Genomic DNA, 17,577 nt, shown 5'->3' on the forward strand with positions numbered 1-17,577 from the left:
CAGGTGGAGCATCACAGAGCATTGCAGAAGTGTTTGAATGCATGCGCATGCTGCGCACCTCCATGAGGATGCTGCCAGCCCCGTTCCAACTGTACCGGTTGGAACGGGATTTGCAACCCACCACTGGCTTGGAGCCAATTTTTCTGCTCCTGAGTCTGAGCCCAACTGATCCGCTCTTTAAGGAACCTACGGCACAGTCAGAGGTCATTCCCACACCCAAGATATTTGTCGATGTCGTACAGAGGCAGTGGACATCTCCCTGTAAAAGGGCCAAACTTATCAACAACTGACAGGAGATTCTACAACGTGGACCCTGACCTGGCTTGGGTTCTACAGATACTAACTGTGGATGCTCCTGTGGCGGCCTTGCAGCCATCATCCTCCATGCCAGGGGAATTGGAGGAGACCCTTAAGCCAGAGGACAGGAGGATAGAGCAAACGCTGCAGAAAACACACCAAGCAGCTGCAAGGGCAGTCTCGGCATCTATGACAGCTTCATTTTTTAATCATACTTCATTGCTTTGGCTAAGACAACTGCAGGAGAGGATCCCAGCAGCGGATTTACGATTACAGCAGGACATCGGCAAGCTCATGGCTGCGGTCTAGTTTTCTGCAGACACCACACTTAACGTGGCTTGCTTCGTGTCAAAGGCCATGGGATCAGCTATAGCGGCCTGCAGCATGCTATGGCTACATCACTGGCAGGTGGATGCCCACCACAAATGGCGACTAGTCTCAGCCCCAAGGGCAACACTTGTTTGGCGAAACCCTAGAACCCCACCTCATTGAATCCAGAGATAACAGAAAGATCCTGCAGCCTCTATCCAGATGGTCCTTTCAGCCATCTCCGTATTCCCACTGACTACGGAATACGGCCTGCACTTGCTTCAGATTATGGAAGCAAGTGCAGGTTTTTCCCAGGGCCAAGGAAACTACAACCCCAGGCAGAGGCAGTATCCTGACAGGATAACCAGAGGTAGACTGTCAAAGTGGCCCTTTCGTGGAGGAGGAGGTTATTACTTTCACCGCCCCAAGTAACTGCACCTCCAATCCTCCCATTTTGCTGACTGATGGGAGGAAATTACATCCAATGCCTTCAAGAGACAGTGAGATCAGGTCTTTCTCTGGAACTCTTTTCCACACCCCCAACATTCTTCATCCATTGTCCTGTGTCCACATCACCGGATAAGAGGGGCCTCATGGAGTCGGCAATAAATGGATGTCTGCTAGACATCCATGCAATTCAACCAGTCCCAGAGGGCCAACAGGGGCAGGGATTCTATTCTATCCTCTTTGTAATTCCCAAGGCCTCGGGGGGGTGAGATGTGTGTGTGTGTGTGTGTGTGTGTGTGTGTGTGTGTGTGTGTGTGTGGAGAGAGCTATTCTGGACCTTAAGAGGCTGAATCGCCATCTTGTATACAGGCGGTTCAAGATGCACTGACTTCAAATCATTCTGGGGGATGTCAGGGAGGGCGACTTCTTTTCATCCATTGATCTGATGGAGGCTTATCTCCATATCCCCATTCAACATTGCCAGATGGTTAGGGTTAGGGAAGATGGTGTCCTGCATCTCCATCATTTCCTGGGCATGTCTGCATGCCAGGGATCTTCAATGGTTTCTTTTGCCTTTTCAGAAAGCAAGCAGGAGCAATTCATCAGCCAAGGTATGTGTTCCAGCAGACGTCCTTCAATCTCTCCATTGGTAGATGTCCTCAGCCATCTCTAGAGACAGCCTCTTCAGGGAACCCGAGAGACTGACGGTCACCACGGACACCAGCCTAGTTGGTTGAGGGGCCCATTTTCAGAAACAGATAACCCAGGGGCATTGGTCCCAGCCAGAATAGGCTTATAGTATCAACTGGCTGGAACTGCGGGAGATTTACCTGGCCCTACACCAGTTCCAAGGGATAGTCTCTGGCAAACACCTTCTAATACTGATGGACAACGTAGCCGCCAAAGCCCACATCAACCATCAGTGGGGACCCATTCCAGGTCCTTCATGCAAGAGGCCAAGCGACTGGGTCTCTGGGCAGAGAGACCTTTTATCCATCATGGCAGAGCACATCCCCAGGGTGACCAACGTGCAGGCAGGCTGGCTCAGCAGAGCTTCAGTGGACCACTCAGAGTGGCTACTGCACTAGTCTCTATTCCGTGAACTAATGGACCCCTTCGGCCTCCCGGTCATGGACCCCTTCACCACCCAGTCAATGCACAACTGTCAAGGTTTTACATCAGATTTCATTTCAGGTCATATGAAGCAAGGAGTCTGAAAAGTTAGCAAAGAAGACCCATAGCTACAGAACCATATTGAAAACTGGAATGTGCAGGACTACTTCTGGCGTTTTTATTTCTCGCACAATAAAGAAGTAGCAATTCAAGATAAAAGCAACAAAGATCTGACACTGAATATGATCAATTCTCATTCTCTAATATGAGTGGGAAAGATTGGCAAGTGCCACCACATAGTTTCATGTCATCAGGGCCTGCAGGCTGGAGAAATCAAGTGCAAATGCATTTTTCAATAAGGCATAAATTTGAACCTCTTCGGAGGAGCATTGGCAATGTATTCTTCAAATAGAAAACCTGATCCTAAGTGAAGCATAGCATATAAAAACACTTAATTAAAATTCAGTGGACTGGATCAGATTAAGTTAGCTGAATTTGGATCCAAGCAAAACCCATGGGATTAATTATCATTGACTTGGCTTTTTGATCTTGCTGAGATTTAATTGAACTAGTTTTAATCTGGAAATAACTTACTGGTTTTAACTGAAGAAATCACCTGCTTGATCCTCCCTTTGAAGTCAACATTGCTCTAAAATAATAATGACTTTCTAATCAGAACTGCAGTGGTAAGTTAAAACAACAAATAAGTCTTAGCACTCAAACATTTCACAATTGGGAAAACTAAGGTATTGGTATGCAGAAACAAAATGGCTCTACATTTTTGTTATGCAAACACCTCTTCAACACCTTTCTTTGAACTTTGTTTGTCTTTCCTTTTTGCCTGGTTTAAAGAAAATTCATCTGTCATCAATAATTTACTTCTCTACTGAAATATTACCCTGACAACAGCAATAGAGGAAAAAACTAGAGGAAAAAATGTGGTGTACACTTGTGAAAACTTTTTGAACGGGCCATCAAAATACAATACAATGAGATATCTGCAGCAAGTTGTATAATAGAGGATGTGAGAATAATCTCCCCATATCAGTAAGTATGCTAAATGTTATTTCTTTAAACTAAGGGGTAGTAAAAGGCATTATTCAGTCCACAAAAATAGCAAAGATAAAAGAAAGCTTCCTGTTAAAAGTCCTCTGCTCATTTTAAGCAGAGAAATGGATGGCTTTCCTCTTACCTATATATCAGGAAAAAGTAGCTGCCAGGAGTGAGGTCAACATAAAAAGAGTTAGCTATCAGAACTAACAATATCTCTTCACTACAAGGTAAGGAGCAGTGGCCTTAATTCTCCTTTGTCAAGGTTGAATGCAAGTGAGCTTGGAAAGTTAGAAAACAGTTTCTTCACTAAATATAGTGTAGCACTACCCCCATAAGCGTCACTGGAATCCTGGTTCTCCTGGCTTCTTAAACAAGAGGCTGTTGGTCCACACTGGTTCCTCGCTCAGGCACCTCTACTTGCATTGGTAACCCTCTAGGGCAGTGAGGGTGAACCTTTTAGAGACCGAGTGCCCAAACTGCAACCCAAAACTGCAAAGTGCCAACGTGGTAATTTAACCTGAATACTGAGGTTTTACTACCTAAAATAATGATAAACAAGGCAGAGTTCAGCTAGTTGTTCTAAGAAAAACAAAATATATACACTTTTATGCCCCTTCATTTTTCTTGCTTTTGAAATATTATGTTTAGCAACAATAAAAAAATAAAAACTTTTGTAATATCATTCCCTCCCTTTCTCTTTCTTTCCCTTTCCCCCTCTCTCTTTCCCCCTTCTTCCCTCTCTCTCTTTCCCTCCCTCTTTCTCCCTCTTTCTGTTTCTCTCTGTATTTCTTTCCCTCCCTTTCTCGTTTCTCTTTCCCTCCTGTCTCTTTTCCTCCCTCTCGCTCTTTCCCTCCCTCCCTTTCTGTTTCTTTCCCCTCTTTCTCTCTGTGTGTGTCTCTCTCTCTTCCCCCCATCTTCCCCTCCCTCCCTCTCTGCCTCTATTTCTCTCTTTTCCCTTTCTCTCTCTCCCTCTCTCTTCCCCCCCACTCTGCCCTTGTTTCTCGCTTTCTCTCCCTCTCTCTTTCCCTCCCTCTCTTTCCCTCTCTCTCTCACCCCTGAACTGGTGCTGGGTGGTGGGAATCTGACGTCCATAGGCTGATGAGCCCAGGAGTAGTGCGCCAAGCTCAGCTGCTTAGCGGAGAGGCAGGGCATCCCAACAAAGGCAGCTCTGCAGGAACAGCAACTGACATCTGGGAGGCCAGAATGAGCCGAAACGACACAGGGCTCTGAGTTGTAATCGGCTTCAAGAGGAGGGGACCCGTCTCCCCCATTGTGAAGCCTGCGAGTGAAAAAGTTCACTCAGTCAATTCCAACTTCGCAATATCTTTTTCTTTCGTGACAACTTGGAATTGATAGAGTGAATTTTATTTTTAGTTCCAAACTTTTGTTTCCCTGCAAACAACAGCAAGAAACACAACAGAGAAATGCGATGGAGCTGGGTTGGGGCAATGGCGTGCATGCCCACAGAGGGGGCTCTGCATACCACCTCTGGCATGCATGCCATAGGTTTGCTACCAGGACTATGAGGCACTAGGAACACAGTTTTTAGAAGTTGCAGCCAACTCTACATTGGAACAAACATTTTGGAAAAGTTGGACCATACATGCCTGGAAGACACCAGCTTATGGAAACTTCCAACACTATGTTAGAAAATACATAGAATATAATAAGATAAACTTAATTTCTTCTGCAACCACTTTTATCAGAAACTATATAAGACGTAAATATACAAAGCATGAGCTATGATGTGAAAAATTGTTTTGGCAAACTCTGAAGACTCAATTCTAGATCTTAATATGAAATTGCATCTTTGTTTTCCTCCTGATCTTCCTCCTACTGAACAAGTTTCAATTATAGATTTGACTTATATAAGCAGTATTTACTGAGATATCAGTCTTTCCTATAAAAACATAAAAGGCACTGAAAACCAAGAGCATTTGTTTGAAAGTCTCCAGGGAAATGAATTTTGTTCTTCCATATTATCCTAACTGCAATACTGCAGTTGCTTCTGAACACATTCAGCATTTACCTATTCTGAGCTACACATCTGGATACAATAAAAAGCACACGATTAGGTCCAAAAACCCTCTTTTTATTTCAAACGGTGTGAATTATATTCATTCACAGCCGGTAATGAGTCCCAAATAGTTGGAAAGAGTTCTGTAGGAGGCTGCCAAAGTCCTTCAGGATAAGGCTGATAAGCATCCACCTTTATCTTCTTTGAAAAGGCTGTCAAAGATTTAATTAGCAATTACCTTGGCAAGACCACATGGAGCAAAGAGTCCAAATGGAGTTTCAGAAGGTAAACTGACCAGCATGAACTAAGTTGCCTCCTGCAAAGGCTCGTGTGCCTTTGCTCTTCCTTTATATCCTATGGGAGGGGCCAATCACCTCCAAACCTTACTCCGGAGTCGTCCCTTCTGTTTTAACTGTTCTTGCCTTCTGGCAGCTCTGTGCATGCGCATAGGAACAGGGGGAGCCAGTTCCTCTGCCTCACTGCTGTCCGATTCTGGAGGCAGCACAGATGGCCCTGGCCCCTCTCTGCTTCCGACGCAGAGTCCTTGTCCAAGCCTTCCCCAGACTCCAGGACTGGCCCATGTTCCTCCCCAACCTCCTCATTGTCCAACTCTGCTGCGAGCTCCGCAGACCGCCGGCGCACCACATTACCAAAGCACAAGGCGATATTTCTTCCCCTAGTTTGTTCCCTTTATTGTTGCTGATTTCCTGACTTGCTGTTGGAAAGGAGATCAATAAAATCAATTATGTTGTTTAGGCAAGAACAGGTGATGTTAATATTATTTTAAAGCAGTCCATTTGTATTGGGAAGATTTTTCTGAGTTAAATATCTAAAGAAGGATGCCTAGGCACAAAGAGGCCCATGAGAGGCATAAGGGCAACACTTTCAGGGTCTGAGACACTACTATGCTAAAATGTTACTACTAAATCGAAGCAATGAAGTAGATGCACACATATTTCGTGGAATAAATTATCGCTGGAGTTAGCCTTATTACAATTTATTATTTATTATTATTGCTAATTCAAACAAAGGAGGACACTGGGCTTGTCTGGCAGTTCGAGACCAAAGTACCACATGAAGAGTGAGCTTGTTTCTTGCCCCAATTCCTACCAACCTAGCAGCTTGAAAGCATGGACATGCAAGTAAATGAATATATACTATTTTAGTGGGAAGGTAACAGCATTCCATGTGCCTTCAGTGATAATTATACTGACTATATGACCACAGAAGTGTCCTCAGAATACGCTGGCTCTTTGGGTGTGAACTCGAGATAAGCATCGCTCTGTAGAGTCAAACATGATTGGCAGGGGAAACCTTAATTTTATCTTAATAGAAATCCCTAAGTTTCAAACCAGAAATCCAACTTGTAGCTTTCCTCAACAATCGGGCGGGGGGGGGGGGGGGCATGTTTTTAACCTTATAATTTCTGTTGTTACCCTGCCTGAAGTAGGCTGTGGAATTCAGCAGTGTGTATGTTACAAAATCAACTGAATACCAGTTAATAGAACACATTATATACATGTGAGGAATGTACATGTTTTTTTCTTTTAAAAGGGCACAAGAATGTTGGATCTTCCCTACCTCTTCTATTACTGCACTGAAATAAATAAAAAATTAAGAAATCAGTTTAAGACTTACTCACTAGTTTCTATTGAACTGAATTCTAAACTGGGAATTCTGAAGTTCATAGATTTGCTCCCTGGAAACAGCAGTTAAGTTTGTTTTGCCTTTGAAATCTACTTTCAGTAGGATATACTGCCAAATATATCAGCACCAGTAACTAAGTAATATTTCTGATACTTCTGCATGGCTTAAAATGTGCAGGCATAGCACATGTTTTTAATGCGGTAATTATTAATACATTTTAGTACACTGCATCTCTTAATTGGTTATCTCACACGTTATACACATTACTCATGTTCGAATCCTTTACAAATCTTATCCAACAACACAGTATGTGACATAATGTGTAACAGTTTTAAGGTTCATTTGTAGAACCAATTTTCCAGATATACTGAATTAGTAAATATTAGGTCTGAAGATATCTAATATGGTAATCTCAACTATGAATCTATGTGAATATACAATGGGATCCAAATATAGTAAAATTTTAAATCAGTTCTAATATTAAAAACGCTGCACTACAGAACCTGAACACTGACTGCAGGTACCGGTAATTGCCCACCCATAGCTAGGAAGCACGTAAAATGCAATTCAACAGATCTGGAAACGCCCGGGGAAAGGATAGAGTGATACACTCAAGAAAGAGTTGGTTACTAATTTCTGAATGTGCTGGCGGATGTGTTTTTGTTTTAGTGAAGCAAAGAAACCTCAAGGAACTGTCCCGCAATTCCTTTCTCTTTTCAAAAAGCTTTGCTTTGAACGCTGGCATTTTCCAAAGGTTGTGAGAATATGGTGGGGGATTGCGATTAAATCCAACCCTACCCCAAGCTCTGCTTATAAAGAAAATTCCAAATATCATTATCACGCATAAATTTCAACCTCCCAAACTTATAGTACAATAAATCTCCATGTAAGGACATTAGTTAACTGGGACACTTCGTGAAAGCACTCGCTCATCCAACCCCACTCATCCCGAGGGGAAGTCCCCCTAGGGCGAACATAAGGCCAAGAAGAATTAAAAGGACTCGCAATGAAGGCAAGTCTTTTCACTCACCCGCTGACTTTGAATGTCATCAAAATAATAATAGCGGAGTAAAAAAGCTGCCTTTCTTTGCACATCTGAATATGAGTCTCAAAAGCGTACTCTGCAGTCGGGAAAAGTGCTGTTTGTCTAGCAATCCCTTTTGTCTCTCAGCGGAAACCGCTGCTGTCTCCGTCCCAAAAAGAACCGGCCCTCTACAGACCAGCCAGCTCCTCACCTCCTGCAGCGCTTCCTAGGACACTGCAGTAGTTCTCGCCCTGCTGTTGCAGCAATAGGCTCTCCGCCCGCTACTGGGGACGCATAACTTTGCTTCACACGGCGTCGATGCAGTGGCAGTGGCCCGCATCACTAGAAGAGTGGTCCTCCTTCCGGCTGCTTCTTTGCCTTACGCGAGAGCGAGTATGTTTAAATCGCTCTCTTGTTTATCACCATTTCTCTTCGGCCGGCGCCGTTCCCAGGCAGGACCCACCTATGCCCATGCTCGGTCCCGGCATGGCTGCCACGTTGCATCCTGGGGGTTGTAGTTTTCTTTCTGCCCATTGGTGTCTCTCTTTTTTGCACATCGGAAATTTTCATGCAGAATTTTTCAGGCCATAGAGCTATAATAATTTACCTAGGAGTAAATTTCAAATATATATTCCACTAAACTTATTTTTGGTAGGCAGAATTGAACAATTAGCCAACAAGATACTTTTAAAAATCTGAGTCAATTCTTATCAGCAATGTGTATAGATCTCTCAGGCATGCGGTATTTATATGAAAGCCTTAAAAACCATGGGGTTCCCTGAAGTGGGTAATCAATTCAAATATGCTATTTCTATTTCATCTTTCCCTCCTCAACGTTTTTAAGTTAAAACAAAAACTCTCTTAAATGAATGTTTCACTCACCGCTAAGTTGTCCCATATATATTTCTAAACAAATGTGATGAGACATATGGTACCTTCTCAGGAATTGAAGGAAGATGGAACAGCCAATCTGCTGGAACGTGGGAAGATCATCCTGTCATCCTCAAGCAACAAGATGTTGGGCTGATTCTGAATGTTGCTCTTTTGGAATATTTTTCAGCGGGGAAATCAAAAAGCATTCAGGCCTGTTGCTCAATAAATGAATAAGAGCAACCAACAGAGCCTTCAAATGCTGCCTTATATTAGCTACTGTTTGTATGCATACATAGATATTCCCGTGGTGACCAGATAGTTAAACATCTTTCTAGTAAATTAATGTCAGCCTTTAACTGCTGAAGTTTTTGGCCCTGATATCTTGACGTTTAGCTGGGGGAAACTTAACTTTTTAATAGCTGAGTAGCGCATCTCCCACAGCTTGTTTGGTTTTTGATACATATACATAATCACCTAGTTTCCTAATAGGAAGCACTTTATTTTATTCCATTTTAATGGCTGTTTTCTCTCCCACTGTTCAGACAAGGCTACCACAGCTGTTAGATATCAACACTAGCTACCAGAGTTTCCACTCTGGTCCTCTGTTCCGGCGGGAACAGAGGTTTAATCTGATTGGCTAAGAGATCTGACAGCTCCCTATAAAAGGGTTGCTGTCAGACCGAACAGTTGCTGGATTGTACATACTTGACTGTCTGAATAAAGAGCTGTTGTTGCATTAAGTCTGCCTTCTCATTTATTAAATTAAATAAACTTCAAACCCCTATCTAAGACTGGTAACGAGGATGGGATTGAGAGGCAGATAGGCGAAGAAACGAACAACGAGACATCCAGCAAGTAAATCCAGCCTGGAGCTTCAGCGCGGCATCGAGCTACCATTTTGAGCGGCAAATTTGAACCGCCTCATCCAAGAATGGCCATGCACGTACCAACTCCGTACGACCCAGTGGCCAAACACTGGGAATCGTATATGTTACGGTTCGAATGCTTCCTCGAGGCAAACAACCGTATGGGCGTCCCCGACACCCGCAAAAAGAACCTCTTCCTGGGATACTATGGCAGAGAGGTCTTTGAAACCGTGAAGGACTTGTCAGAGCCAACTCCGATCCAAGTGGTTCCTTGGGCGGCATTACAACAGACTCTAAAAACTCACTATGTGCCCAAACCCAAACGTTCGCCCCCATTAATTCAACGTGCGAAATCAACAGGAGGGAGAATCCATAAAACAATATGTCACGGCACTGTGAAAAGCAGCAACATACTGTGAATTCCGTGACCTGGACGACCAAATTTTAGACCACTTAATCTGCGGCGTGCGGGACATTAACCTGCAGAGATGTCTGCTAGCCAGATCAAATATGTCTCTGCAGATCGCACTTGATGAGGCCAGGGCATCCGAATCTGCAGACAAGTCCATGGAAGCATTACAGCACCAACACAACTCGCCACAAACCACGCAGAAGCAAATGTGCGTACATCACGAGGCCGCTGAACAAGAACCCTCTGACAGTGAAGAAGATGACAGCTACCGCATGTGCAGTAGCCGCACAAAACCAGCGCTAGCTGCGGAGGGGACCATGCCCACTCTACCTGTCAGTTTTGAGACGCGACCTGTCAGCGTTGCGACAAGAAGGGGCACATTGCCAAAATGTGCCAGAGCGAACTCCCTGCCACCACTTGGCAGCCAAAATCCAATACAACCCGCCAACAGAGGCCCAACCCAGGGGCCTGGCGGAAAACTCAAGGGCGCCCAGAGAGAGAACCTAAGGAAATCTATCAAACCACGATAGGTCAAGTCTGCACTAGGTGGCCAAAAAGCTGAAGGTCACAGTCCTCATTGAGGACGCTCCCTGCAAGCTCGAAGTCAACACTGGATCGTCCCTAACGATCATATCCTGGTTGACCCTGAAGCAGGCTATCCCGAGCCTGAAAAGATGGCACCTTTGCACCCCAGACATCAGTTTGCGAGACTACCAGGGGAACCGAGTCCCCATAGTGGGCCAAGGCACCTTCCGTGTGCAGTTCAAAGACATCAGCACCAAACTTCCTGTGACCATGGCCAGCGCACGGCTACAGAGCCTCCTGGGGCTCAATTGGTTTGAAGCCCTAGGGTTGGAAGTAACCGGAATCAACTCCGTAAAGGACGGCGGCGCCAAGGCGATTTTTAAGGAATTCGAGGACGTCTTCGGCTCCAGTCTCGGTAAGTATGTGGGGACTCCAATCTCTTTTAGCTTGGACCCCAACATAGCGCCTATCAGGCTCAAACCCAGGAGAGTACCTTTCGCTCTCTGCCCTAAAATCGATAGGGAAATTGATAAACTGGTGAGACAGGGGATCCTAGAGCCAGTCGACCATGCACGCTGGGAGACCCCTATAGTGACCCTAGTCAAGCCAGATGGGTCAGTCTGCATCTGCGCGGACTATAAATGCACAATAAACAACACACTACAACAAAGTGCCTGTGCCCATTGTACAGCACCTACTACATTCGCTAGGCCCAGGAAAAGTTTTTGCAAAATTAGATATAGCACAGGCATACCAGCAGTTGCCTGTAGATGGCGCCACAGCGGAGGCTCAAACCATTGTGACACACAGGGGTGCATTCAAATGCCACCGCCTGCAATTTGGAGTTATCGCCCCTGGACTGTTCCAAAGCATCATGGAATGGCTTTTGCAGGGGATACCAGGAGTCGTTCCCTATTTCGACGACATCTTGGTATTGGCTGCAAACGAGGCGCAACTTTTAAAAAGAGTTAGGGCTGCTTTGACCAGAATTCGTGAAAAAGGCCTCCGGCTTAAAAAAGAAAAGTGTAAAATTAACGTGCCAAGGGTTGAGTTTCTGGGGTACATGATTGATGGCTCTGGGATTCACCCGACATCACAAAAAGTAAAAGCTATCCAGGAAGCCCCTACACCTCGCAATCAGGCCGAGCTACAGGCATTCCTCGGGCTCCTTAACTTCTACAGCGTCTTTCTCAAACAGAAAGCAACCGTCGCTGAGCCTTTGCATCATCTCCTGTCCAAGAACGCCAAACGGTTCTGGGGCTGAGCCGAGGCCGCCACATTTGCCGCGGTCAAGCACCTTCTGACTGCTGACTCCCTGCTGGTCCAGTACAGCCAGACCCTGCCGCTGGTGTTAACTTGCGACGCATTCCCTTTTGGCATCGGTGCTGTCCTCAGCCACCGCATGCCCAATGGCACGGAAGCCCTTATTGCTTTCTACTCACGAACCTTATCTTCCGCTGAAAGAAACTACAGCCAAATGGACCGAGAGGCTTTGGCTGCAGTAGTGGGAGACAAAAGGTTCCATGAGTACCTTTACGGCCGAGACTTCGAACTTGTGAATGGATCGCAAACCATTGTTGGGGCTACTGGCTGGGGACCAACCTACCCCAGTATCTTTGTCTCCGTGCATGACCAGGTGGACTGTTTTCCTGGCTGCTTACTCCTACAAACTGATCCACCGCCCTGGTTCCACGTTGGGACACGCAGACGCTTTAAGTCGCTGGCCCCTACCTGATCTGCTCACTGACCCCACACCCGAGACACCGGTCCTACTTATTGACTGCCTGGACACTGGACCTCTCTCATCCAATGACGTTGCCCATCATTCTGCGAAGGACTCCACCATCAAGCAAATCTTGAACTGAGTGTGGAGGGGGTGCCCAAGGGGCCTGTTGGGGCCAAATTTAAAATGTTTTTTACGAAACGTGATGAGTTGTTGGTAATCAAAGGCTGGTTACTGTGGGGGGACTGTGTGGTTGTTCCAAACAAACTGCGCAAGGCAGTATTGGAAGCGTTACATGTGGGGCATCCTGGAATTGTCAGGATGAAGTCTTTGGCTAGGAGCTATGTATGATGGCCTAACATGGACAGGGAGATAGAAGAATGGGTGGCTACCTGCACTCCGTGCCAGGAATCCAGGCCAGCTCTCCCAGAGGCGCCTGCTAAGGAGTGGGAGCACCCTCAAGCATCCTGGTCTAGAGTGCGCATTGACTTCGCTGGCCCTATTCATGGCCAAACATTCCTTGTAGTTGTGGACGCATACTCGAAGTGGTTTGAGGTAACCCTGATGACCTCCACCATGGCAGAGGCGGTCATCAAGGTGCTACGGAGACTATTCTCCACGCACAGCCTGCCCGACGTCCTGGTCTCTGACAACAGGCCCCAATTCACGGCCATGCAATTTGGGACCTACTTAGCAAGTTAGGGAATCAGGCATGCCCTGGTCGCGCCATTCCATCCGGCTTCCAATGGTCAGGCGGAGAGAATGGTGTGATCGACTAAAGAGGCCCTCGCCAGAATGGACTCGGGAGATTGGCAAACACGGGTTGATCACTATTTGCTAATCCAACATATCACGCAAGTGCCACCACCGGGAGAAGCCCCTCTGAGCTTCTCATGGGTCGCCGACTAAGGTCCCACTTAGACCAGCTACACCCAAACTACTCTGCCACATCGCCCCCAGACTCCACAAACAAGATTTGAAACTTTAGCATAGGGGATTCAGTATACGCCCACAACTACACCGGGGGGACTCTGTGGATTCCTGCTACGGTGATAGGCATCACCGGGCCTCGCTCTTATTTATTAGAGCTAGAGGATGGTAGAATTGGAGGAGGCATGTTGACCAACTTCGTGGTTGCCTCTCCCACTCCAATCTTAGAACACCAGACGAAAATCTGGAACAAATCAGCCAAGGCCCTACCCAAAAGGAGCAAGCGCTCACTCCTTCCACAGCCAGCTCAAACCCGAGGGTACCGGAAAACTTATCTGAGTTTGTTGCAGGCCCACAGTGAGCTCCAAGCGAGCAAATCCAGGGAACTCCAACCGCAGCCTGTGGTAAGTTCCAGCAGGTTCCACAGAGCGCAGCTGGAGAGCAGACATGCCCGTCCGACCTGCCTGAAGAATCGGTTCCAAATGAACTGCGCAGGTCTGGTAGAACGAAACAAAGACCTGCTTACCTCAAAGACTATGTGACCAATAGGAACATCCCAACCAAGAGGGGAGGGGTGTTAAATATCAACACTAGCTACCAGAGTTTCCACTCTGGTCCTCTGTTCCGGCGGGAACAGAGGTTTAATCTGATTGGCTAAGAGGTCTGACAGCTCCCTATAAAAGAGTTGCTGTCAGACCAAACAGTTGCTGGATTGTACATACTTGACTGTCTGAATAAAGAGCTGTTGTTGCGCTAAGCCGGGGTCTGCTTTCTCATTGCCCTATCTAACAACAGCAATTAAAATTTGGGTCACTAACAATAATACAATGGTCAGATGGCACTACCATTCCCATCTAGGGTGGAACTGGCAAGGCAGCAGTGAAATACAGGGGCTTCATCTTCACAGGACAGAGGGGATGTGGAGCTGAAGGAGCAGCAGTGAGGCAAATGTTGATAGTAGTTCCCCTTGCTGACTTTGGCAAAGTAAAAATGGACTACAGAATTGCCAAATAGATTTTGAGAGAATTAACACAGCTTCTGGTTTGGGTGAGTCAATCGTATGCTGTAGATTTATGCTGGACTCAAACATCACTATCTATTCAAAATGGAGGATCCAGCTGGCAAAGGAGGAAGATGGGGGGGGGGGAAGTTAAGAGGAAAATCTGAATTGGATTTTGAGATCCAAAACAGTTTAGCAGAATAACAGAGTTGGAAGGGACCTTGGAGATCTTCTAGTCCAACCCCCTACTCAGGCAGGAAACTCTATACAATTTCAGACAAATGATTGTCCAATCTCTTAAAAACTTCCAGTTTTGGAGCATTCAAAACTTCTGGAAGCAAGTTGCTCTATTGATTAATTATTCTAACTGTCATGAAATTTTTTCTTACTTCTAGGTGGGTTCTCTCCTTGATTAGTTCCCATCCATTGTTTCTTGTCCTGCCTTCAGGTGCTTTGGAGAATAAGTTGGCCCCGCCCCCCTCTTCTTTGTGGCAGCCTCTTAGGTATTGGAACATTGCTATCATGTCACCCCTAGTCTTTTTCATTAAACTAGACATATTCAATTCCTGCAATCATTCTTCATATATTTTAGCCTCCAGTCCCCTAATCATCTTTGCTGCTTTTCTCAGCTTTCTTTCTAGAGTCTCAACATCTTTTTTATATTGTGGCACCAAAACTGAATGCAGTATTCTAATTTTGGTCTAACCAAGGCATTACAAAGTGTAAAACCTTACTTTTCTCACCATTTAATTTCATTTTGTTAGATAGAGCAGAGTTTTGCAGTCTGTCAATATCCTTCTGTATCTTGAGCCTATCTTCTGGAGTGTTAGCTATTCCTGCCAGGTTGGTGTCATCTGCAAATTTGATAAGTTCCCCATCTGTCCCCTCATCCAAATCATTGATGAAGATGTTGAAGAGTGCTGGGCAGAAAACAGAGCCTCAGGATACTGCCATGAGGATTAGTGTGGTGTCAACATATGTGTTACTGAAAATTGTGTGTGTGTGTGTGTGTGTGTGTGTGTTGTATTTGTGCTGATAAGTAAATAAAGGGAGACTAGTATAGATCTATTTCAAGCTATTTAGTTCCCATCAGCTAGCCATACCCAGATGTATTATCCACTAAGCCACAGGCTCTCCTTCTTGTCAGCTGAGCCAGGGAAATAGGTATGTATTTGTGTTACAACCCCTGGTATACCCAAATATGGGAGGGAACTCACTACTCCCCCTTTCTGTCTATCGGCTCACTGCAGGAGACCATCCAGGCAGAAAACCATATTTTTAATGTTGCCTTTTTATATTTGTGTTGTATTTGTGCTGATAAATAAATAAAGGGAGACTAGTATAGATCTATTTCAAGCTATTTAGCTCTCATCAGCTAGCCATACCCTTACTGGGATTCGAACCTGGGCTGTATTACATATTAGGCAGATGTATTAGCCACTAAGCCACAGGCTCTCCTCCTTATCAGCTGAGCCAGGGAAATACCAGGGGTTGTAACACAAATACATACCTATTATCCTTTAGAGCTCTGGGATGTATTGCATTTTTTAGACTATAAGATGTTCTAGACTATAAGACGCACGTCGCTTTTGGGGAGGAAAAGAAAAAAAATCTGCCTCTGCCTCCTAGCAATTTGCCTCCTTGCAGCAAACAGGAAACAGCCTGGTCAGCTTGAGCACAGCCTGATTTAGCACAAGCAGCTGATTGGCAATTGGATCTGCCTCTTGGAATACCTCCTATCAGCTATTTAGGCTGTGGGGATCACCACCATCCATCGCTGCCATCGCCACCCATCGCCACTCATCACCGCTGCTACCTATCACCACTTCGTGAGCCCCATTTTCAGCCTCCACGCACCCCATTTTCAGCCTCTGCATGTCCCATTTATGCCCATTCCAGGTGGCAGGGATAGGTAGAGGCAGCCTGGAACAGGCCAAAAATGGGATGCATGGAAGCCAAAAAAGGGGAGAAGCCGGAAGCATTGCAACGAGACCGGTGGGAAATAGCGGAGCTCTGATGATCTCTGCAAAAACCCAACCGGACAAACTGCTCTCAGGGGATCTTCAGATCGGAACCATCCTGGAGAGACAGGGAAGAAGGAGAGACATCTTGGACGACCAAGAGAAAACAGTAGTGGGAGCGGTGGCCATATTCAAACAACTGCTTCAAAGTCGGGGCAACCAGACCAAGCTGTTTGAGCAGGAGCGGTGTCTGAACAGAGTGATTTGGGTGAGAGAATGACCAACCCAAAGGTAACAAGGAAATTTAAATTTGGATCTAAAAAGAGACCCGGAGCAGAATTAGCAGCTATTTGGCAGCCGGGATTTTTAATGGAGGAAGAAGGATAAAGCGGAGATCAAAACGGAAAAACCTTAAAAGATTTTTCTTTCTAAAACTGAAGTTGGAGATACTAAAAACAACTAAAGAATTCGGGGGGGGGGTGTTTCTTTTCTTTCTTTTTCTTCTTTTTTTCCTTTTTTTGAGGATTAAAAAATGAATTTTGATAGCTTTTAACAGCCAGCTGATTGGAGTGTACTGTGGAGAGAGAGCCATCTACTGGTGAGAAGATAATACTACAAGGTTTAATGGAGGAACAAAAAGGAAAGCTGCAGAATTTGACCTTGATTACAACAAAAGATACTTTGAAGCTGTGGGAACCTTTAAGGAGTATCTGTTTTTGCAACAATGTTTTGGATTTGACTTACTATAGTTGTGGAAAGAAATAAAATAAAATAAAATACTTAATGTGGATTGGACTGGAATAAAATTGGAATTGGACTTTAGAACTTGGAAATAAAATGGGAAAAATTCCTGGACTTTAAATTTTAATTAAATGTGATATAGCACTAAAAATTTAAAAATTTGTTAAATTAGTTAAACAGGCATTATGGAACTTTGGATGTATGATGAACTACTTGATATGTTAAAAAATGCACATGAAACATTAAATGGTAAGAAAAAACTAAACATTCAGAGGGAGCACTCAGATCAGGGAAGAGGAGAAAAGGGGGTAAAAGAGGGTTCAAATGAAGAACAAGAAGATATCATTATTATTATTATTATTATTATTATTATTATTATTATTATTATTATTATTATTATTATTTATTAGCGTTTATATACCGCCCCCTCTCCCGAAGGGACTCTCATGGAAGAAAGAGATTGAAAAAAAATATTTAGATGATTTCACTGAGATTCACAGTGGCACACAAGAGGGAGAATGGTCCCAAAAAAAGAAAAATAAATAAACAGTAAAGAACGAAATAGTGAGGAAAGATTGGGGAAAAACTGGGAAAATCACCAGAATAATAAAATTAAAAGGGAGAAAAAGGACTGGGAAG

At 44.9% G+C, this 17,577-nt stretch overlaps 1 protein-coding gene across 8 annotated transcripts in view; it reads right to left on the reverse strand.

Moving 5' to 3' along the window:
* Positions 1 to 17,577, reverse strand: part of POMGNT2 (protein O-linked mannose N-acetylglucosaminyltransferase 2 (beta 1,4-)) — a 223,410-nt gene that overhangs the window by 34,879 nt on the left and 170,954 nt on the right. For 2 of the 8 annotated variants that reach the window (XM_081970112.1, XM_081970114.1), the window contains exon 1: positions 8,119 to 8,404. The exons of 4 other annotated variants lie outside the window; for them this stretch is intronic. The gene's annotated coding sequence lies outside the window, so the exon portion shown is untranslated. Of the gene's footprint in view, positions 1 to 7,913; positions 8,405 to 17,577 lie in introns of those variants that run through there. 2 more of the 8 variants (XM_081970110.1, XM_081970111.1) reach the window with 1 other exon arrangement.

The sequence above is a fragment of the Natrix helvetica genome (assembly GCF_964273705.1).
Source record: "Natrix helvetica genome assembly, chromosome: Z".
NCBI lineage: Eukaryota > Metazoa > Chordata > Lepidosauria > Squamata > Natricidae > Natrix > Natrix helvetica.